Source organism: Enhydra lutris, unplaced genomic scaffold (genome assembly GCF_002288905.1).
Source record: "Enhydra lutris kenyoni isolate GAN:26980312 unplaced genomic scaffold, ASM228890v2 scaffoldscaffold1, whole genome shotgun sequence".
Lineage (NCBI taxonomy): Eukaryota > Metazoa > Chordata > Mammalia > Carnivora > Mustelidae > Enhydra > Enhydra lutris.
Window position 1 is genome coordinate 28,055,338 of NW_019154085.1, and position 22,721 is coordinate 28,078,058.

The window sequence follows — 22,721 nt, forward strand, 5'->3', positions numbered from 1 at the left end:
CTCACCACCAGGCTCAATCTTTAAACAGTGACTGACATTCTACAAAGTCAGTCTCATTGTATTTGTATTTAGTTCTTAAAATAATCCCAGGAGTCAGGTGATATTCTGATCCTTGTTTTCCAGCTAAGAAACTGAGGCTCAGAGAGCTCGAGACAAGCCCAGCTCAGGTCACACAGCTGGTAAGCAGATCTGTGTGACTGTAAATCTCTTGCTCCTTCCTCCACCCCTCGCCATAATCCTCTGGAAGGCAGGGATCTGAACACAGAGGTGTGGGCAGGCGACTGTTTCATTGAAGATTGAGGAGGTGGTCTCCTTTCCCACCGCCCCTCATGTTGGTTCTTGGTGCCGATAGCCCAGCAGACTCCCAGCTGCACCATTCCCTCTTCTCTGCATAGACAATGTAACCTCAACTCCCAAACCAGCTTTAGAGACCAGATTGTTGAATTTACTGGAGTGGCTTGAAATTGCAGCAAATACTCAGCCTTGTCCTCTCCAGCACTCCTGCCAGAGAGCACAGGGCTCTTTAGCCTGAAAGGTGGAAGAAAAATTACTGGAAGGATCAAGGAGAGCATACCTAGCAATTATGTGTTGAGCTGAATATTCCCCCAAACAAGTCCGCGGAACATATCACATCAAATAACTTGTTCTCTCAGGCTTCCGGCCAATTTTTACACCTTTCTAATTTTTGTCTGGTATATCCTCAGTCAGGACCCGAATGTGGCTCAGCAGCCCAACCAGAAAAGACATGCATTCACATTCACCTGGGAGACCTTAGAGAGGACCACTTATGGCCTTTGCCCCTTAGATCTCTCTTGATGCTGCCCTACTCTTCCTGAGCCAGTTCCTGCATCCAGCCACTCCCTCAACCCAGAATCTTCAGTGGTTCCTCGCTGACTCTAGAATTAACTCCAAATTTATCTACAAGGCATTTCACAATTCCATACCATCCAAACACTACTCATGCATACTATATACTGGATGGATGGATGGATGGATGGATGGATGGATGGATGGATGGACAAATGGATCTAATACTCAGTTTCCAGTTAGAACACTTCCTCTGCATCAGTGGAGAAGCAACAGTCTTCTGCATCGGAGACAAACAAAAAACCTTATCCCTTTTTCCTGCACATCCCTTCCCCAAAGCAATACACCCTTATCACTATTGACATATAAGTCTCTATTGTTTTTATGGCTCATAATCCAACCCACCAGCCTAGAGGGGTCAGAGGATGGGCCACATCCTAAGATGTGGACTATTCTGAAGCCCCAGGTTCTAAGACTTCTAGAATTATGGACAATGTTGACTCAAGTAACTTCCTTCTTACATCTCCATTTCCTGGTTTGTGAAATTGAGGCCTTTAGATACAGATTAGATTTGGGAACTCAAAAGCCCCTCTTTGTTTGGGAATATGCAATATTCCCCAATTTCTCAGACATCAGCCATTTCGAGAATGCAGCTGCTGAAAGATACTTAGAAAATCCCCCAAAGTATTTGCAAATGCAGTGTTCTTGAGTGTAGCCTAAGGATCATGACCCCTGCTGAAGGTTATGTGAGAAGATGAGGGAATGCAAACCATGCAACTACTAAAAGGGTCCCCAAGGGTGTCCAGGTAGGTGGTCAAGGTCAAGATCACCTCTGCTACCTACTACTGCTCCTGCGGCTGGGGCCATGAATGGAAGTGATCTCAGCAACCGAGAGAGACCCAGTCTTTCATCACTTCCCCTTGCCTTCCTTGACCCTTGGTATCTCTGGGACATAGCACACATTCTCGTCCAAGGTCAAATTAACCTAACATTTCTTTTTCGTCATTTTTAATCTCTTTAGTCATTCTAATGAAGAGTTCTGGGGCCTATTACTGCTCCCTAGTGAGCAGGAACTGGATTTTTATTTCTTGTGAATTGTGGATAAGAGCTCTATTTGTTATTACATTTTATGAGTGCACACTCCTTCCCAGCTGATAGTTGCTTAATGGGCAAGGGTTAAGAAGTAAGTGATTCTACAGATGCTCCTTTGCTTGCTCCTCAAGCCTCTCCTCGCCCACCCTCTGCCCTATAATGCTTCCATCTGTGAAATAAGAAGGACTCTCTCATGACCTATCAATCATTCCTGAGCTCAAAGGCAGCCTGTTCCCAGGCACAGTCCAGCTTTTCTCTAACAGACACATGGACACTGACTGAAAACAGAATACTGCACCCTGGATCTAATGGAAGCTGGCCTAGAGGCTCCATGGGGCCAATGATAGGGCATGGTGGGAAGGGTTAGGAAGCATAGGTCTGTATTCCATTAGGGCCTGTTTCGTGATTCCATGTGGCCTCAGATAAGTCCTGTCCCTCTCTAGGCCTGCTTTCCTTGGGTAAAGGAGGAAGAACTGACTTATTCCCACTATCAATGAAAATTATAAAACACCTCTGAAAAACCTTCTTCCAGGAAATGAGAAAGAACATATGTAAAAAGGCATACAGAAGATCAAATTAAATGGAAAATACTGTGTTTGTGGGAAGATATCCATTGTCTCATCTTGATCTGCAAATTTAATGCAATCACCACTTTCAGAAAACTTGGCAAGGTGATTCTAAAGTTGATATGGAAGGACAAGTGCATAAGAACAACAGAGAAAGTATTGAGTAAATGAAAGCAAAGCATGCAAGAGGAAATTCTCCCCACTGGATAAAATAAGGATAGCCCTCGTCATTTTTAAAATGCAGTATTGGCTCAGGAATAAATGAATAGAGCAGTACAACAGAAGAGAAAACCTACAAATCAACTGTATGGTAGAAAGAAGAATGGACTTCCAAAGATACCTCCCCCTCCCACACCATGTCTTTATCCCCAGAGTACGTGACTATGTTGTATTAATTGGTATATTCATTTGCTAGAACTGCCATGACAAAGCATCACAGACTAGGTGGCTTAAACAACAGAAACTTATGTCCTCACAGTTCTGGAGGCTGAAAGTTCAAGGTCAAATGCCAGCAAAGTTGGTCTTCCCTGAGGTCTCTCTCTTTGGCCTACAGATGGCCACACCACTACTGCTTTTGACATTGTCTTTTCTTCCCTATTCATGTATCCTTCATGTCTCTTTGTATGTCCAAGTGCCCCCCTATAGACACCAGGCAGATTATATTAGGGCCCACCCCAGCAACCTCATTTAACCTTAATTACCTCTCTAAAGACTCCATCTTCAGATACCGTCATGTTCTGAAGTATTGAAGGTTGGAGCATCAACATATAAATTATGGGGAGATAAGATTCAGCCCCCAACACATGGAAGAGGGACACTTGGGTTGCAAATGAGATAAATCAGCTGGCCCTGAAAGAAGTGAGGAGATTATCCTGGGTTATCTGGTTAGGCTCACTGTAATTACAAGAGTGCCTAAAAGTGAGAGTGTCATGAGAGTCAGTTTCATGGTATCCAATAAGAGAAAGACTTTACTGGGCATTGTTGACTTGATAACAGTAGGAGCCATTGATCAAGGAATGTGAGCAGCTGGAAAAGGTATGGGAACAACTTCTCCCTAAAACCTCCAGATGGAATGCTGCCCTGCCAACACCTTGACTTTAGCCCCAAGAAAGCATTACAGATACTGGTTTCTAGAATCGGGAGATACTAAATGTGTATTGTGTTAAGCCACGAAGATTGTGTAATTTGTCACAACAGCAAGAGGAAACTAATACATCATGTATATGAAGAAAGTAAGACATGATAAAAAGCATCATTTCAAATAGCCGGAAAAGGATAGATAATTAGCTCATCATCCGGTCAAAAAAATAAATAAAATATGATTTCTATGACATGTCATTCAGAAAAATAAAATCCAGATGTATTACAAACCTTAACAATATGCATATGAAAGTACTGGAAGAAAATACGGAAGGATGTGTTTATGACTTGGGAGTAGGGAAGGGAAAATAAACAACAAAAATTAATAAAGTTTACAATATTAAAATATAAAACATTTGTTGCAAAAACACTATAAACAAAGTCAAAAGACAAGCAAAAAATGAGAGGAACATATTTCCAACATACATACTCTTTGAATTTTGTTGTCGTTTTTTCTTCTTGTCAGTGAGCATGGATTATTTCACTAACTGAAAACAAAAAAGGAAAAAGAGGTGGAAAGAATCTTCTTTACTATCCTCTTCTTCCCAGGAATGGGATTGAAATAAATGAAGAACCTCCCTGAAAGCAAATTCACCATGGGAACACAAGGCTCTGTTTCACTGAAATAAAAAATAATTATGATTTCTTAGGGTATTCCCTCCTTCCCCACCATGTGTCTTCCCCACCTTCTCTGACTCCTCTTCCCTTCACATACCTATCGTGTGAGCTAAGCTCTGCCAGTATTCTTTAGAAAGGCTGCTGAAAGTCTAACCTATCTAGGACTGTGGCTGGAACTGGCTGTTTAGTTCTTCTTTCTCCCTTCCTCCTGGGCACACAACTAGACTATATTCCCCTAACTGTTCACTGGCAGCTAGATGTGCCCCCTGGGTTCTAACCAGTGGACTGGGGGGCCCAGGTGTCACTTCCAGGCTGGGTGCATGAGAACCTCACATACTCTGTGGTCTTTCTTCTCTTGCTGGCTTGATACAGATGAGTCTGCAAACTTGATGCCATGTAAAGGAAGACACTTTGGTCCCTGAATCACTCAGGAACCAGGAAGAGAATCACCCAGGGATCAGAAATACCTGTATTGGACTTATGAGAGCTAGAAAAAAAAAATTATATTGTATTTGAGCTAAAAAACACTTTTAAGTTTGTGTTTGTTTCAGTATCTGGTGTTACATTAACTAACTCAGAAGCCAACCGGACTTCTTTTGGCAAATATCTTGGTATGACATCTCCTCAATGGCTCAAGTGAGCCTAACAATTGTTTGGGTTAAATTACCTCTGGTAGTGGACGCCTGGGTGGCTCAGTTGGTTAAGTAGCTGCCTTCAGCTCAGGTCATGATCCTAGAGTCCTAGGATCAAGTCCCACATCAGGATTCCTGCTCAGAGGGGAGTCTGCTTCTCGCTCAAACTCTCCCCCTTCTCGTGCTTTCTCTCGCTCTCAAATAAATAAAATCTTTTTTTTTAAATTTACCTCTGGAAAAATCAGACCAGTTGTTTTGACTCATGACTGGGCCTGATTGGTACTCCAATACTCTTTTGGAGATGCTTGGTTTCCAGTTATCAGTGGCACCAATAACGCAGAAAAAGCAAAAAAGATGACTTTTGTCTTCCTCCACCCTCCACCTTGCCCTCCCTACCTCTTGCCACACCCAGATAAGAAGCAAATATGCCCCCGCCTCCTGCTGGCATTCAGTAGACCTCTTACCCAGAACTTTGAACTGGAGATAGGAGGACCCCATGTTTTGTCTCCTGTGTCACGATGTCATTGTTTGGCCAGCCACATACCAGACACCACCTCCACCCCAAGAAAGTTCAGGTAAGCCACAGAAGTGAATTCCCTACTGCTGCCCTATGACACCCCTTCCAAGTGGCCACTCTATTCACCCACTCTCTCTGATCCAGTTTCTACACCAGAACAAAGGCACAAATCTTGGAGAGAGGGGCTGCTAGAAGAAGGGAAGCTTCTTAAAGACCAGGCTTTGCTCATCTGTGTGTCCTCCATTCTGAAGCACATAGCTCAGAGGATACAAATATGGACTTGCATCTGATTATCCCTTCAGAGGATTTATATTTGCATCTATTCCCTTTGCCTTACACATGGCAGACATTCAGTGAGCCTAGGGGGACTGGACCAGAATGGAATTGGATTGGGAGCCAGCTGCCAGCTGAAAGGTTGACTTTTCTGAGAAGCCTTCTCCTATTACCCCGGGAAGACCTGGTTTTTATTGCCCCCTCTGCATTTCCACAGCTCTTCCGTGATGCTTCTGTGTAGCCCTTGCCATGTAAAATTGCATTTGCTCTGCATCTGTATCTGCCTTCCCAATATACTATGAACTCCCCAAACACAAAATATCTATACCTTTTTCATATTTGTGTCTGCAGGCCTGGTAAAGAGTAAGTATTCCAAAGATGAGTAAATAAATGAATGAACAAACACTGGCTGAGGAAACAAACTTTCCACAAAAAATGAATGCTAAGCTCAAGTTCACTTCCCTAACCAAACAGTCCCTTCCACTGTTCTACAAATTTGGTCCTTAGAATGGTTTTCCTTCTGGTTGGCCAAAGTCTTTCTCCTGAAAAACCTCTCTGTGGGTTCTAGTTGTACCCATTGGAAAAGACACCTCTGAAATATTTCTAACTCCTAGCAGAGATTCTAGAAGATGCCAAGGTACAGTGCCCTGGGCCATCTCCAATCTGTCACTTCCAATAAGTGTGGTACACAGCCACGGAGTTCATTTCCTTGTCTCCAGCTAGGATTCTCAAATATACACCCTATTCCTTTCTGGAGAACATCCACAGGAAAGCAACCAAGCCCATTTCTCTGTTGGTCCTGGTGCTCAGTTCTAATTCAAATCCTTTTCATTGCAATCTCTGTTACTTCCCTCAGTGAAGAAAGAATACTTTTGGTCCCTACACTACACAAAGAGTAACCAATTCCTCTCTTTTCCTCCTCCCCCACCACATGACACTGGCAACCCAGCCTTCTCTTTTATGAGCTTATTCAGAGTTTCTGAGTGAACAAAGGCCTTCCTTAAGCCCCCTTAGTGCCACATGTGGGTGAGCCCACAGCCTCCCAAAGGCCAAGGCATCCAGGAAGCAGAGGCTCTGTGCCATGCCAGCACCTCCCAAGACATATCCCATGGCCCCTATGCCCACCATGTCCCCACCTGGACAGCGACGTGTGGGAGCATCACCTCAGCAGGGGATGGAAGGACGTGAAAACCAGCAGGTCCCTCCTGGCAGACCTATTGTGGACTCTAACCTTCCCCTGCTGACCAGCCCTGAGGAGCACTGGCTCCCATGCCGTGAGCTTAATTACTTTGCAAGGGGACATTTGTAACTGGACTTCCTCTTTGTTGCAGAGAAAGCTGGGAGTGGGCAAAAGAACAAAGGCAAGTCTTTGCAGAACACAAGTGAGGGAGAGCCCATGCTGTGAATCTGGGTCTGGGCCCATGAACAAGGGAGCTGGGGGCATGAGGACTTGGGAAGCATGAGGATGAGGCTCAAAGTGAACTAAACCCCCACCTGAGTGCTCGGGCAGCCTGTCACTGGGTTTCCACAAGATTTAGCCATATTCATGGAACCAGAAAGGGACAAAATGCCTTGAGGATGTCTCTCTCCTCTTCCCCTGATCCTGGAAAGCCATTCTCTTAAAACAGGTTCTCTTTCTGTTTGGGCAGAAGGCATGGAGTCACAGGGAGTACAAAATTTGTGTTGTGCCCCTGATCAAGGGCCTAAAATCTCACTGTTAAACTATTTGTCATGATATCTAATCTAAATTCCTCCAGCTACTCAATGCTATGAGTCTGCAGAGACTCAAAAACGCTAATGGGGCATCCTTTAATGTATATAATGGGATCAATGGTTCTTCACCCCCTGATTCTCCCTCCTGACTTGTCTGGAGGGAAATTCCCTTGGCATAATAATTCTCTGAGCAATTCTCAGCACCAGTATTAACAAAGGAAATGTCTGTGTGTGATCAGTGTTCCACTCTGAGAAATCTGACCTAACACAACCTGCTTCTACAGAAGACCAAAGGGTTCCTCTGGCTGGCAGCGACCAAGACAGGTGGAGAGAGACGCAGAGAGAAGACCCAGAACTGGGGAAGAGGAAAGGTGAGGAGACAGCATAAAGGAACTCCAAGGTGCCCATCCGACCTTAGAATCTACAGGCTGAAAAACAACTCCATAGAACAGATTACTTTTGCTGCTTACCTCGATTCCTTCACTCTGTGTGTTTGTGTCCACCTGAAAGTATATGCTTCCTCTGATGGATTTAGCTGCTCTCCTTTCTGCAAGCTACAGTGTGCATGCATGGGAATCACCTCCCAGTATATGTCAAGGTCATTTCCAAATCATCCTTTGACATTCTTTTCTCCGGAATGGCTCTCTCCCTCTTTCTCTTCCCTCAGAAATTTGAAAGAAGGGAGAGGAAAGGAAATTCATGAATTGAATATATAACTCAAAGGAGGCAATGAGGGAAATACTTTCCATCCATATTTTCATTTCACCCTCCTAGCTAGCTTCAAAGGTGAATGTGAATTTATCATGAAAAGAGGATAACCTTTCTCAGATATGGAAACTGAGGCTGGAGAAATGAATCGAGTGGCCCTGGATCACTAAGCTGTTAAGAGTCATTCATCAGGTTGAGCCCTGGATCTGTCACACTCCAAGAATGGGATCTTCATGGCCCTTCCATCAGCTCTCAGTCTCTGTTACTAACCCTGACCCACTTGCATGCCCCCATATCCCATTAGCACTGCTGCTGCTTCAAGCACCTGACCTAGATCTGAACACAGAGAGAAAAGAGCATCATGTAGCCAAGTTGGAAGGCAGCAGATAACCCCTAGGTCTGGGTCAGACTCATGCATGACCCTGTGGAAGTGGAAGCTTCTAGGAGAAGATGAATATCTGAATACAATTATTATCCATGGCACACAAGGCTCAAGGGCAGGAAAGGGTCCTGACTCGCTAGTAGCTGAGCTTTTCTGGAAATCACAGTGTGCAACACTCAAGGCCCAGCTTCTGTAATTACCAAAGTGGTGTCAGGAAGATGGATTTCTCAAATGTGGTGAATTCTCAAATCTGTTTTCCTTTTTATTTTCTTATTTATTATTTTATATATATTATTTTATATTTTATTTATTTGAGAGAGAGAGTGAGCACACACAAGCAAAGTTGGGGGGAGGAGCAGAGAGGGAGGGAGAGGGACAAACAGACTCTGCACTGAGCACTGAGCACAGAGCCCAATGTAGGGCTTGATCCCAGAACCCTGAGATCATGACTGAGCTGAAACTAAGAGTTAGATTCTTAAACTACTGAGCCACACAGGTGCCTCTCTGTTTTCCTCTTTAAGCCTGACTGTGAATCCTAGAAAGATCTCTGAATACAAGAAACACAACGAGGCAACCACCAAGCTATAGAATCACAGAATATCAAGGCTGGACAAAATCTCAGAGTTCATCTAACCAGACCCCCTTATTACACTTCTGGGAAACCACTGTACCAAGTCTTTCCCCACTTGGCCAATGACAGACGGTTAACTCAACATTGAGACCCCCAAACTGCCATCCAACCTTCTTACCACTTCCCCATATATCTCAGTTCAAGTGATGTATTTAGGTGTCCTTCCAGCTTGGGGGTGCCATGGGGGCAGTAGAAGGCACTATTATAGGAAACCACGAGAAAGGACAAGCACTCGCCCTAAGTAAGAAGTCTGTGCCTGCCTCTTCCTAATACTGCCAGGCTTTCTTCCACATCAACACCTCCTCTTCCATGGGACCCAGGCAGAAATGATTTCTGTCCCCTTCCAGGACACTGACATCATAAATGCACAGCCTACGCTCATATTTTGCCTAATTGCTTCTCATCTCAGCCAAAGGAGACAAAGAAGATTCTGTGTGCTAGGGCCATAGGGCTCAAAATGGCAGAGGGGTGAATTCAAGGATAGAGTTGGACTCTTGTAGTAAGATGCGTAAGGCCAAGGTCTCTATCCAAGGCTCTAGGAAAATGCAGAACCATGGAGGAGAAGCCACCAAACTATAAGGAGTCTGCTTCTCTGTCTCCAGCCAGAGCCGTATGACTCTAACTCATAAGAGTTCTTTGACTCTATGCTCACTCTGGCTTCAGTTTCTTTTTTTATTTGTTTGTTTTTATCTCAAGAAGAAAAGGAACCAGAAGTTTATCTGGGAAAAGACTCTCTGAACCCACCTGGGGAAGGCTTAGACCACTTCACCAGACCGCCCTTTGCCTAGGAGACATTCCTGAAGCCTGACAATCAAGAGGCGCCTCCCAGCCCAGGGAGGAAGACGATCCTCCTGGTTCTGAGGGTGTCAGAGCCTGCAAGTTTGTCTGCTGCCCACTGGCTTCCATGTCAGGTTATAAAACCGCTGGCCAACCCACAGTTTCCCTAAACATGCTCAAAGATTATCTTACCATGGAGGGGTTTATCTGACACAGAGATCTTGCTGCGTTGCTCAGGAAAATATCCTAACAGCCACAAAAAGGTAAATCGAGACGCCAAATTCACGCCAGCCGGGGCCAGTAGCAACATGGCCTTTTGCCTGGCAGTTCTAGGACAGTTCTCAAATGTAAACACCTCTGCTCTTCCTCTTGTTTCCTCCCCTTCTCTTTTTGTTTTCTTTCCTAAGGATTAAGAGATTTCATTTTCATTGTTCCATAGATGGAATGGGAGGTCTTTCTGAGCCAATGCCAAGCACTGTGTGTTCCTTATGGTTTGGTTTAGAAATAACTTGAAACTCTCTGTCCCTTACCTGCCAACCATCCCACACCGTACCTACCCCCAGTCCCTCGGAGCCCTCCTATCAGAATCTCGTGAAGCTGCTCCAAAAGAAGCAAGCCTTTCTCCAACCTTCCCCAACCATGTAGAAGCCAGGGAAGGCCAGTGGAAACACTGCCACCCTATCTGAGACAGGGGTGCAGGCTGGTAAGGAAGAGGAGCCCCGAGAGGGAGAGACAGCTCTGTTAACAGTCTGTCTGGAAGTCCTGATGTCTCCATGCACGGATGAGACAGGGGCAGGGTCCCAGGCTAAGGATGACTACAGGCCTTATGCAGTCCCTCTCCTCTCTTGGGTCACTGGTTTCTAGTAAGCTCTTGGAAGAAGCAAAGGTAGATATCGAGAGACAGGGCAGAGGGAGGAAGAGGAGCAGGGTCCTGCCCACTATATGCTAGTCATTCTCCATTTGCACGCTCTCACGCCACCCCACAACAGGTCCACTCTCCTCTTAGTCTTGGGCCTTGGAACCCCTGGAAACAACTGTATCCATTGCCTTCCAGCACCCAGCTTGGTTCAACCAAGGCAGTACTCCAGGAGGCACCTGGAGAGTGGAAGAGCAGAGGTCCCTTCTGGATCTAAATTTTTGACATATTCCTCCACTACTCCAATCACTCCCCCCACCCCATTCCCCAGAGAGCCCAGCCTCCATGAGCCCAACCCTCTCCAAGGCTGGAAATACTGCTTCCTTCCATTTGCGCCTTAGAATGGTCACCACTTCCTGCTATTGCTGGTCTCTGGGTGCTTGTGTGCCCCTTTGACATTCCCCCACACTTTGTAAGCCACCCCCACTGAAGTCTTTTTTGAACCACCCAAGCTGAACACTGTTTCTTGCCAGGACCCTGATTCCTGCATCAGGTATGTCCAAGGCAAGTGTGGAGGGTGAAAAGGAAAAGAAGGGAATTGTCAACCCTGAAGAGGTCATGTGTGGTCCCCAGGGCCACCTGGGAACTTGTTACTAATGCAAATTTTCGGGCCCTACTGCAGACCTAGTGACTCAGAATCTAGAAGCGGGTCCTGCAATCTTCATTGTATCAAAAGCTCATCTCAGCACCCTAGTTTAATACCTCCGTCCTGGCAGTCACCTCAGAGGCAGTCACCTCTGACACACAGGACATGGAGGCACACTGCTGTGACCCTTGGGAGCCAGTGACAGGAGTCTTCCTCTTCTCTCTCTCGCTCTCTCTCTCTCTGTTCTCCCTATCCCCTATCCTATCACGAGGGGAGGAGATGAGGAGACAGACCATCCAGATTGTCCACAGTCATGAAAACTGGGCTCCTGCCCCACTTGGTCATCCTAACATGACCTAGTAGGGGATTTTTACCACTTGGGTGGTGGCTTGGGTTAAAGAGGTCCCTGTGAGAGGACAGCCCTTCGCTGTACTCTGCAAAGGGGACAGATGCTTTCTGCTGCCATCAGGAGCGGGTGCTCAACATGCCTGCTACTCTCTCAGATTCTTTGCACGTAAATGCGGTCCAGACGCTTTGTTCTCAAATGCATGAATCCACAGCACGTTGGCCGCAGATACTGTCTAACTGCTTTCTTCCAGCTGTGCCCAGCTGTGTCACATGGACTGAAACACTGTGCTTTTTCATCATCAGGAAAGTTTTCTTCCACTCTCTCTGCTCACATGTGGCCCATTCTGACCCTCCATATGCCAGCTGCTCAGGAACTCATTCACATTGGCAATGGAAACACCCAGGCTCCCGGGGAAAGACAGACCTCGCCTGGAATCTGACTACCCATTGTGCCAACTGTGTGCCCACAACCAGCTCCTTCATTTGGCATTCGTCTCCTTCATCTATAAAAGGGGAGTGATAATCTCAGTCTCTCAGGGTGGGGTATGGACTCACTGAGATGACACGCATGCAATGCTTTCGCATAAGAGGTGGCCCGTACTCGGGGTGGATAAAAACTTGGTTTCTCAACTCCTACTCCTGGGAGGCTATGGGCCTGTGTTTTCTATGGTGAGCAGAGCAGAACCTGGAGTCAGACGGCCTGTGTTTGTCCCAGCCCCGCCACTTATTCTCTGTGTGTCTTTGGGCAATTTATTTAACCTCTGTGTACCTCGGTTTCCTCAACCACAAAATGGGGATGATAATAGTACCTACCTGACTGGATGATTTAACTCCGAGCATTCATAAAACCTAGCACTTCTGTCCGCTCTGGATGCCAGCAGCTCTTATACATTACTAATAACATTACTGTTACACATTCCAAGTGAAAGACTGAGAATCAAAGCTATCAGGGAGGGGTCAACAAACAGGGACAGTGAGACAAAATATTTGAAATTAGGACCACATTCATGTGCCTCTTTGCATCTTGCTCATCCCCAGTGAGCAAAGTGTCAGGGGTAGGGGGAACGGTGGAGTTTAATACACATCTCCAATAAGAGTTTAGGAAGACAGAAGCAAGGAGATCATCAGAGAGGGTGTGAAGAGTCTGAGAGTAGGAGGAAAATGGCCCGATGGGACTGGTGGTAAAAGAAATAGCAAAGCTGAGCCAGACCCAAGGACTGGGTCTTTGAAAGGTCCTTGCCACAAAGTACTTCTCATGGGCGAGTTTTTCCATTGCCTGGAGAAGAACCAGTCTGTTTTCCATCCCCGCGTCTCTGCAGAATCCTCCACCACTACCCACTTTGTCCACGCCCTTCCCTACCCTGTAAAGTTGTTCCTTCTTTCTTCTCCTTCCAATCCTGCAGGACTCCACTCCATTCCCACTTCCTCTGGGCCACTCCCTGGTGGATCCGTCCCTCTCCTACCTCCTCCACCGCTGGAGACCCCCATGTGGGCTGTGGTCAGCTCCATGTTACTTAGCACAAATTTGTCTGCATTCCTAGCCAGTATGCTGTGGTTTCACACATGCAAGTCTTTTTCCCCAAACCAGTCATAGGTTTCTCCATGAGGGCAAGGACCACATCTTCCACTGCTCCCAGGCCCAAGGCTCTGAAAGAAATTATACCGAAAGGAAGCATAAAGGGTACATTGAAAAGCTTTGAACAGCAAGGGACTTGCACCAAATCTTTCTACCCAGACTTCGGTGACCCTCGCCTCTGCATGCTTCCTTGTTCACAGGGCCCTGGGACAAATGAAAACGTAAAAGAAAAATGGCAGAGTGTTCTTTCTCTATCTTGGTGATTCACTGTCCTTGTATTGGCCTGAATCTTAATCCTACCCCACAAAGCCCACGATTTCCCACTCCCCAAGATAACTCCAGTGCTCTGCAGCTCTCCTTCCTCCACCAACAGAACAGCAGTGGATAGAGGTGTCAACCGAAGAGACTTTGCTACTTGGTGCCCCTCCATATGAGATGGCAGAATTGAAATATGGATCCAAGGTTGAAATATGGATCCAAAATATATATCTATTTGAATTAACAGATGATTCTAAATTTGAAATTGAAAAATTAAGTGCAGAAGCATGGCATGGTGAGAGTTGACTGTAAACTCAATATAAAATAATAAATGTTATTAAGAAAATTAAAGCAACCTGTATACATCAATAAATACCTGATGTTCAAAACATTGGTGGTGATATTTCTGCTCTACTGAATGTATTAGTCAGACCAGAACTACAACATCTGGGACTTTTTTTGTAGGGAGGGCACAGACCAGAGCCAGGGGAAGACAAGTTCAAAAAAAGCATCTATAAACCAAATCACAAGAATAATGCTGGAAGGAACTGAAAGCATTCAGCCTGGAGGGGGAAAAAAAAAAGGTCTCCTAGGGATATGATCCCTATCTTCAAATATTTGAAAAGTATTCATGTCAGAAAGAGACTACATATTCTATTACTCCAGAATAAGGGGAAGCAGATCTCAATATGAGAAGTTCCTTTAGTGCTCTGAAAAGTATAATGGACTCCTTTGTGAGGTGGTGAGACCCCAGCCACTGGAGATACTAAGGAGACATGGCTCCTTGCAGAAGCCTGTTGCTTTCTAGGCCTGAAACCTTTAGCTGAGTCCACCCTCCCCATTGAAATCATACCTATCATTCCAGAAGGGTTCCTATCTCCCTCACTGACACCTCCCTGTCTAGCCACCCACCCCAGCCACTGTGATCCCTTGTTGCTACTTCAAAGACCTTCATGCATCCTTTACATGGTCTATTCTCCTTCAGTTTGTGTCCACTGCCTTTCTGATGTCCTTTACGTGCTCCTCAAGGACAGAGAACCCTGCATCTTGCATCCCAGCATTAGGGTGTTCCCAAATCTGTTCAATTGTTTCAACCAAATGACTAGTACTCTCGCAGCTTCTCAGCCACCAGCACCCCCTCAGTTTTCTCTAACCTGGAGGAGTATCAGAATCACTGGGGACTGACTGAGACCTACAGAAACGGAACTTTCAGAAATGGGGCCTTAGAATCTACATAGTTTCAAAGGGGCTCAGGTGATTGTGATGAGTGGCTGGGTGTAGGGACCACTGCTCTTGGAGATATAGAAAGCATTTCCTCTGGCCTTGGACTCTTCCCCAGATGACTCAACTCATCCAAGACCATGTTGATAATTCCCCCATTGTGCTGTGGCACCCATGCTCCAGTCTCCTGTCCCTTGTCTTTCCCCCGTCTGCCTGGTCCTCTAAGCATACTTCTATCACTCCCACCTTCTGCTTCCCTTCCCTGCCATGAACTTGCACATCACAGCCCCAGCCCCCTTCTGAATGGACCCTCACATCAAAGCTGTCTCTGGCTTGGCCTTCCTAACCAGCATGCTTTGCCAACAATGATCTGTGGGGAGCTACAGAAAATGTCTTAGTTTATATGCTATTTCAGGGGAGTTCACCCATGTATTTGCTCCAAGATAAACCCTTAAGAATATGACTGATTAGGTAGAATGTACCTTAAAATCTATTTGTGCTCTGTCTCTTATCTTGCAATAGGTTCTTAAAGGGGGAGGGGGGAGATTCTCATTTAAAGAAATTTAGTGCCTTTGAAAGCATGAGCGGGGTTTCAAAAAGATGTACTCTTCCTAAATGAGATCTCCCATTTAAAGAGCCAGTGGCCTTTATCCCTACCTGTTTGTGACGTTTGATGTGCCTGAAATCTAGACTAGCAGGGCTGGAAGGGACCTTCAGTGACATCTTATCCAAGAGCTCAGGGAGTCACCAAAAGTTCTTAGAATACAAACCAAGCACTTAAAACTTTCCTTATAATTTTATTGTTGGAGGCCACACCTTTGTCTTGTCCACCAGGAGATGGAAACAGTGGATGCTGTTCTCAGACCGTGTTAATCCTTCACACATTCGTGCTCCATTCCAGGGATTCGGCCACAGGGTACTGATTCCCTGTGGCAGGTTTCTCAACAGCAGCACTACCAATATTGTTGACCCAGTGTTCTTTGTTGTAGGGGGCTGTCCCAGCCACTGCAGCCATTTGGCAGCATCTCTGAACTCTGCTCACCAGAGGCCACAAGCACTCCTCCCTAGTCCTTTGAGGGGAGGACAGAATAGTCCCCAGAAAAGATGTTCCAGACAGTTCTATCCTCTAGGAGCCCACCATCCAGATGGGACATCGGCATCTCCACCAGTACTCATCAAACCCCATGATAAGCTCTATCACAGGAAAGAAAGAGGTCCAACCCTGCCTAGAGAGTCAAAAAAGCCTTCACAGTCTTCAGAAAAGTCTTCATGGTGGGGTGACTCTGGGGGCAATTCTTAAAAAATAAGAAGGCCTTTCCAGAGGAAGCATATTTCAGATGAAAGAAATAAGCTTGCACCCAAGGCATGGAATTGCATGCTGTATTCCTCGAAAAGAACTGTTCAGAGGAGCTGGAGCTGAGAGTCCCTGGTAAGAAGGGACAAAGAAAGATAGAACAACTGAACCAGAACTTTCAAAAGCTCCAGGTTGAGATCCCTGGATGGTGTTGTCTTTTCTGACAGCCCAGCCAATGCTGGAATTCAATGACCGTGACTGCCATGGCCCAAACCCAAGATCCTGCATCCAGGTGTGTCTGGGTGAGGAGGTTACATGCCAATAAAGGCTGGGCTTACCCTGACAGAAAGCACTAAACGTTCTACCAAAAAAGAGAAGCTCCCTGTCAGTAGCCATTGCTTCTGGCCTTCCCAGAATCCCAGTAGCCCTCGCTACCAAACTGGCCTGCCCTCCCTCCCAGCCTCTTGTGCTAGCCTTGAGGGATGGCTTCTGTGCCCCTTCCCCTCACCATCCTTCCTCCCCTGGGTCTCCCCACATGTGGCAGAATCAGAGCGAAATAGTTGCATATCTGTGAGGGTATATTTTCTCCCGGTACTTTGTCTCCATCTCGTCCCTGCCCCTCACTCGGACCCTGGCCGATGCAGGCACTGTTGGGGTGAGCAGGGGATGGAGAAAATGACCTCTGGAAGACCCCTCCAGCTGACATATCTGATTCTATATCACTGAGGAAACTGAAGAAAGGAAAATGTTTATTAAAATCAGTGAGACCTAACAAGGGGGTGGAGACAGGGGGAGCGCCTAAATTCCAGCATTCTCCCCACGGAGAGAGGGTGGAAAAACCCAGGCCTTCCAGCCTGGACATCATCAGATCCCAGCTTCCCCAGAGTCAGAAATCAGTGGAAATGTATATATATTTTAATACACCCTCATTACCAATAAAAACAGTGTTACATCAATACAGGGGTTGGTTGAAACGCATCCCAACTTCGCTAAACGGGGAACGCATCAAAACGCCTGTAATAATATCATGCAAGGCAGTCTCTCTGCCAAAACGTCCACGGAGGGGAATTCATACTGCCAGAGAAAATCTGTTCTTCATCAGGGCTTCAATATTTGAGGAAGCCGGGGACATTTTTCTGCAATTGAAGCAAATTGCTAGCTGCCAATACTATGATTTAATTCCCTCTTTTTTTCCCTCTCATTTGAAACAATTACCACGAGGGATTGGTGGGCCATGAAGTCCCTGTACATAACCCCACCTCAGACCCACATGGAAGGAAGGAATGTGCCCAGGGAGAGCAGGAAGAGAGGGAGGGTGGTGTCCAAGGGAGGTGAGAGAAGAAATGAATGAAGGGAGCGAAGGAGAAGTGGAGGTAGGGAATAAGGGGGAAATGGGGGGCAACTGAATGAGGAGAAGGAGAAAGTACAAGGAAAGCAGAAAAATGAGTTAGGGAAGGACAGAGGAGAATGAGAACAACGTGGGCGAGGGGAGGAGAGGAGGGGAAAAATCACAGCCGGAGAACAGAGAATGCCAAAGTCAGACAGGAAAGACTCAGAGATGGCACAGCTTGGTTTCTTCTCAGGGGCGAAGTGTTTGCCCAAGGCCACGGAGCTCAAAGGGAGAACCAAGAGCTCCTGACTCCTCCAATGCTGACTCCTTGGCAGTAGGCAGAGAGCAAGGCGAAGAGAGGGGAATTAAGAAGAAAAAGATGAGAGCTTGTATGTGTGTGTGGTTAACTAGTTTTCAATCCTGTCATTATTTAACAGTATTATGTCAATGTTGATTTATTTTGAGAATGGCTCTGGGGTTGTGTAAGATATTAATATTAAAGGAAGCTGAGTCAGAGATCTACAAGACCTTTCTGTATTATTTTTTGTAATTCCAGTAAAACTCTTATAAAAAAAAAAAAAAACAACCTTCTTCATTATTTCAAAGGCCAGGTTTGAATTTAGAAGTGGCAGTAAGTCCCTGGGTCCTAGTCTCTGGACTCTGGTCAATGGCTCACCTCTCTCGTCTTCCCTCCTTCTTCTCTTTCCCATACAAGCAGACACATGTGGATGCTCTAGGTTGTTTGCCCAAGCTCAGGCCCTGGCCCCGTGATCCTTCAAATAGCCTCTCCTTTGCCACCTCCAGGGCCTAGGACTGTGCACACCGGCTATGCCATCTACCCCCAGGAGGACAGACCCAGGGAAAGCTCAGGGCCTTTTGAGCAGGAAATTTCCAGTCTCAGGTGCCAGAAACATGGCCTAGAAGCAGGTGTGAACCACAGGCTCCAGGGAGGCCCATCGTTGGCCTCAATGCCTGAGAAGGCGCATGGGAAGAGAACTTTGAGGTTAAGGATGCCTTACCAGCTTCCTCTGTCTCCATGAAGACAGTGACCACACTCAGGGTAAGAAGGCAGGTCCTGTACATTCACATCCTGATCAAACACCCCACACCCCCCACCTCCCATTCCCTTTCAGGAAGCATCCCCAGATTCACTCCGTCCCCAGACACAGGGATGCATGCTCTTCTCAATTCCACATCACCTACCTGAACTCCTAGTAATTTTCTGATTACAATTCTTTGTGTTCAGCCTGTGTCTCCTCCACTAGACTGAGAATTTCTCAGAGGCAAAGACTGTGTCTCATGTAGCCCCCACACTCCCAGCCCCAAGTACGGCACATAGATGGGCATTATTCATGGATGGCTACATTGCTCGGTCTTCCAGAGAACAGAGCAGAGAGGTTAGGAGATTATGTTGCCTGGAATCACGCAATTCAGAGTTCAAATCTGACTCACATATTTAATTGCTACGTGACCGTGAAAAAGTTACTTAATCTCTAAGGCTTAGCTTCCTCATATGAGTTGTTGTCAGAATTAAATGAGGCAATGCTGTTGAAGCACTTGGCAGAACCCCCGGTATTCAGCAAGCACACCATAAATGTGATGAACGGTAAGATCAGGCTGCCAGGATCGTGGGCTGGTCCGTGGATGGCTGGTTTGCTCACACCTCAATAGCTGTCTCAGTTATCTCTAAGTACAGGGAGAGCCAAAGCAAAAGATAGATGCAGCCCTGAAAGAAATCACCCCGGGTGCCTCCCAACCCCAGCAGCCAGGTCAGCAGCCTTGCTCTGTAAACTCAGGCCAGCAGGATGCCGCGGCTCTCCCAGCCCACTGCTGACTGATGGAGCCCCAGACACTTTCCAGAGAGCTAACACTCTATCATCTCCGGCTCAAGCCATCATATTTCAGGGTGGCTGGTGACAATGTTGAGACACATTGGGAGCTGACAAACCAGAAAAGACTGTTTTCAAGAGATCAACACATCAACACCTGTTAGTAAAAACTAACTAATTCCAGCAGCCCAGGAATGCCAAAAAAGAAAAAGACATGAAAGATGGATCCCTGGATGGTAGTAACAGAGACTGAGGTCTCAGAGCAGATGGCCCTGTGTGGCCACAAGTCTGGTGTGTTGGGATAGGGTAGCAGTCCCCAAGGGGGTCCAGGAACAAGGTCAAGAGGAAAGTGTAGCAACTCAAAGCTACACCAAATCAATTCCAACTGCAATTAAAATAACAAAAAGCAGAAGGAATAAAAAAGTAAAGGGTAAAAATCCAATCAAACCCCACATTAAATAAAAAAGTTTGTTAGAAAATTAAAATGTAAGCAAATTCAATTTGGGTATAAGAATTTCACTGGATAAAGGGCATGTCTGAAATACAAAGTCAAACAGTTAACAGATGTAACTAACTGTAGACATTTAGGATCTAGTTCTGGGGCAATAAAGCAGCAGTGTTCTGGAAAAGTCTGTCTTTCTCAATATCCTGCCAACGCCACCAATGAATCCCTGCTCTGCAGCGTTTGTAGGTTTCCATGGTGTGAACATTTGCGGGGAGGGACAGGGGGAGAGGGGAAAGAGAGAATCCCATGCAGGCTCCACACCCAGCACAGAGCCCAACTCGGGGTTCAGTCTCACCCCCTGAGATCCTGACCTGAGCCGAAACCAAGAGTCAGATATTTCACCAATGGAGACACCTAGGCACCCCTGGACACACTTTTTTAAAATAAGTTGTTTGTCTTGTTATAACTGAGTTCTAGGAGCTCTTTGAGTGTTCTGGGTACTAGTCTCTTGGCAAACATTTTCTCCCATAATGTAATCTGCCTTCTCACTTTCTTAATAGTATCTTGTGATGAACAGAAATTTGTTTTTTAATTTTGATGAGGTTAAACTTATCCATTTTTTTGTACTTATTAACTTTGTGGTCTGCCTAAGAAATCTTAGCTTACCACACGGTAACAAAGCTATTCTCCTATGTTGCCTGCTAGACGCTTATTGTTTAAGCTTCCACGTTTAAATATACACCCATTTCAAGTTAGTTTTTGTTTTTCGTATGAAGTAGTCTCTTTTTTAAATCCCATATGTTTCTATCCAGTTGCTCCAGTATTATGCACTGAAAAGAAGACCTTCCCTTCCCCCACTGAGCTGCCTTGGTGCCTTTGTTGAAAAACAAGTGACCGTGTACACGTGGGTCTAGAATCTACAGCTTTCCAAACTGCTCTGCCTGCCCAGGCACTTGAAACTTCATTGTTAGAGATAATTATCATTGTAATTTGCGTGATCCGAGTCCTTAAAATCCCAAATATCTGTCTGTGAAACACCAAACCAAGCTCTGTTCTCAATGCATACCTTGGGGTCCTCGCTTTCATTAAGTGCCAGACAGTAGAAATGCCCTGGGCCTGAAGTCAGAAGAGCTGGGTTACAGACAGTTCCCATCCAGCAAACTTCCACTGAAGGCCTTCTCTTTGCCAGGCAGGGTGCTTGGTTGTGTTGGGCTGGGGCAAGGGGAAGGGGAAAGTCTGAGAAACACATTCTCTGTCCTAAAGGCCTTCACAGCTGGGCTGCAGCTCAAATGGTCTGAGACTACCTCCACTGAACCCAAGCCCTACAAAGAACCCTAGAACCCAGAGCAGAGAATTCGGGAGATTTTTCATTCCACTGGTAGTTTCAGAAATTTTAAGATGTCCTAGTCAGTTCCTACTGGTTCTCAAGAGCCCTAAATTTCTCCACTGTTGAAGAAAAATTAAAATGGCCTCATTCATACACAGTGCTTGGCTCTGAACTTGATATCTAGTAACTGCTTAATAAACAAGCTGTTGTTGTTTATGATGATGGTGGTGGTGGTGGTGGTGGTGGTGTTAGTTCCTCCTAGGGCTGTGATAAAAATAAAGTTGTAAGGACACAAAATCTCAGGGTTGAAGGAAACTTCCTACTGGAGATCAGTGTTTAATTATCCAAGTGGCCTAGATATCTCAGTTAAAAATACAAATTCCCAGGAGTCAGCCCAATATTCCGTTCTTTTTCCACTGGGTGAGGCCTGGGAACCTGTATTTGGAACAAAAATCTCCAGATATTCTATGATCAGCTAAGTGTGGAGACCACTGACCTCTGGCACAACCAAAGAAAGGTGGGGATGGGAGGATGCCTACTTTTCTTAGAATGGTGTTATTATACAAATGTAGTTGGTTAATCAGACAAAATTGCTATAGCCATCAAATACTTTCCAGAGAAACAGCTACCACCAGGCAAATGCAGGGAAGGAAAGGACAGGAGATAGGAGGAGGCTGGAAAGGAAGACAGTTGGGTGCCAGAAACACATTTCAACTATTTCATAATTTTACCTGGGGCCAGGCCCTGCTTAAGACCCAAAACCAATTCGTATCAACTTAGTGATGGACGAAACCAACAGGTCTGGTAGCCAATTCGAACTCTAATATGAAAAAATAAATAAATAAATTGGAGCCAAAAACTAATTGAGTGCAAGATAAGACAAGCTGATATTGCAAACTCCTTGAAAAATGATTTTAAGACACAGTAGCAAATTTCCAATTCTGACTGAGGTATGGTGACCCAGCAGGACTGCTGAGAGTCAGGGCACCTCCAGAGTTGTGCAAATCTGACAGATGACAGGCCAAAGTAAATTGATTTCAAGATGGAACAAAGTAGGGAGGGGTTGGGACTGGTTTTGTCGGCAATAAAATTTTCCATGGGTCACTCAGATTTCTTCATTTTTTTCTGAATTTCAGGGTGCATAAGCAGATGGCTAGAGCACAGGAAGAGAGGAATAAAGGATCTGGCAGAGAAGAACAAAGTGGAAGTCCTGTACGTCACTACTGAGACCGGGAAGCAGAATGATCCCACCCCCAAAATCTCCAGAGAGGACACTCACAATCATACAGCCTCATAGTACAGGAGAAGGAGCTCTAGGCTGGGATGCAGGAGGTCTTGCTTTAGCCAATAACAACCAGAATGACCTTGGGTGAGCCAATTCCATTCCCTTGGCCTCAGTCTACACATTGTCACTGGTCACTAGCCACTAGATCCTACAGCCATGACCCCTAAGGTCCCTGGAATACTGGATGGCTATTTCTGGTTCACTAAGCCTTGCTGAGAGATTAGGGAGCCCACTATGGTCACCAAAAATTGCTTACCCATGAAACTTCTCCCACTTTTTCTCATATCCACTTGTCCTTCTCAGGACGAGTGGCTGAGGCCACAGTGTGCTCAGTGGTATAGAACTGGGGAAGCGAGGGTTCATGGGTCTCCTCTCCAGTGGCAAACTCTGCCAAACCTGAGTAGGAGATGGCCTTAGAAGCACTGCTGAGGTCTCTGCTAACACTTCTTC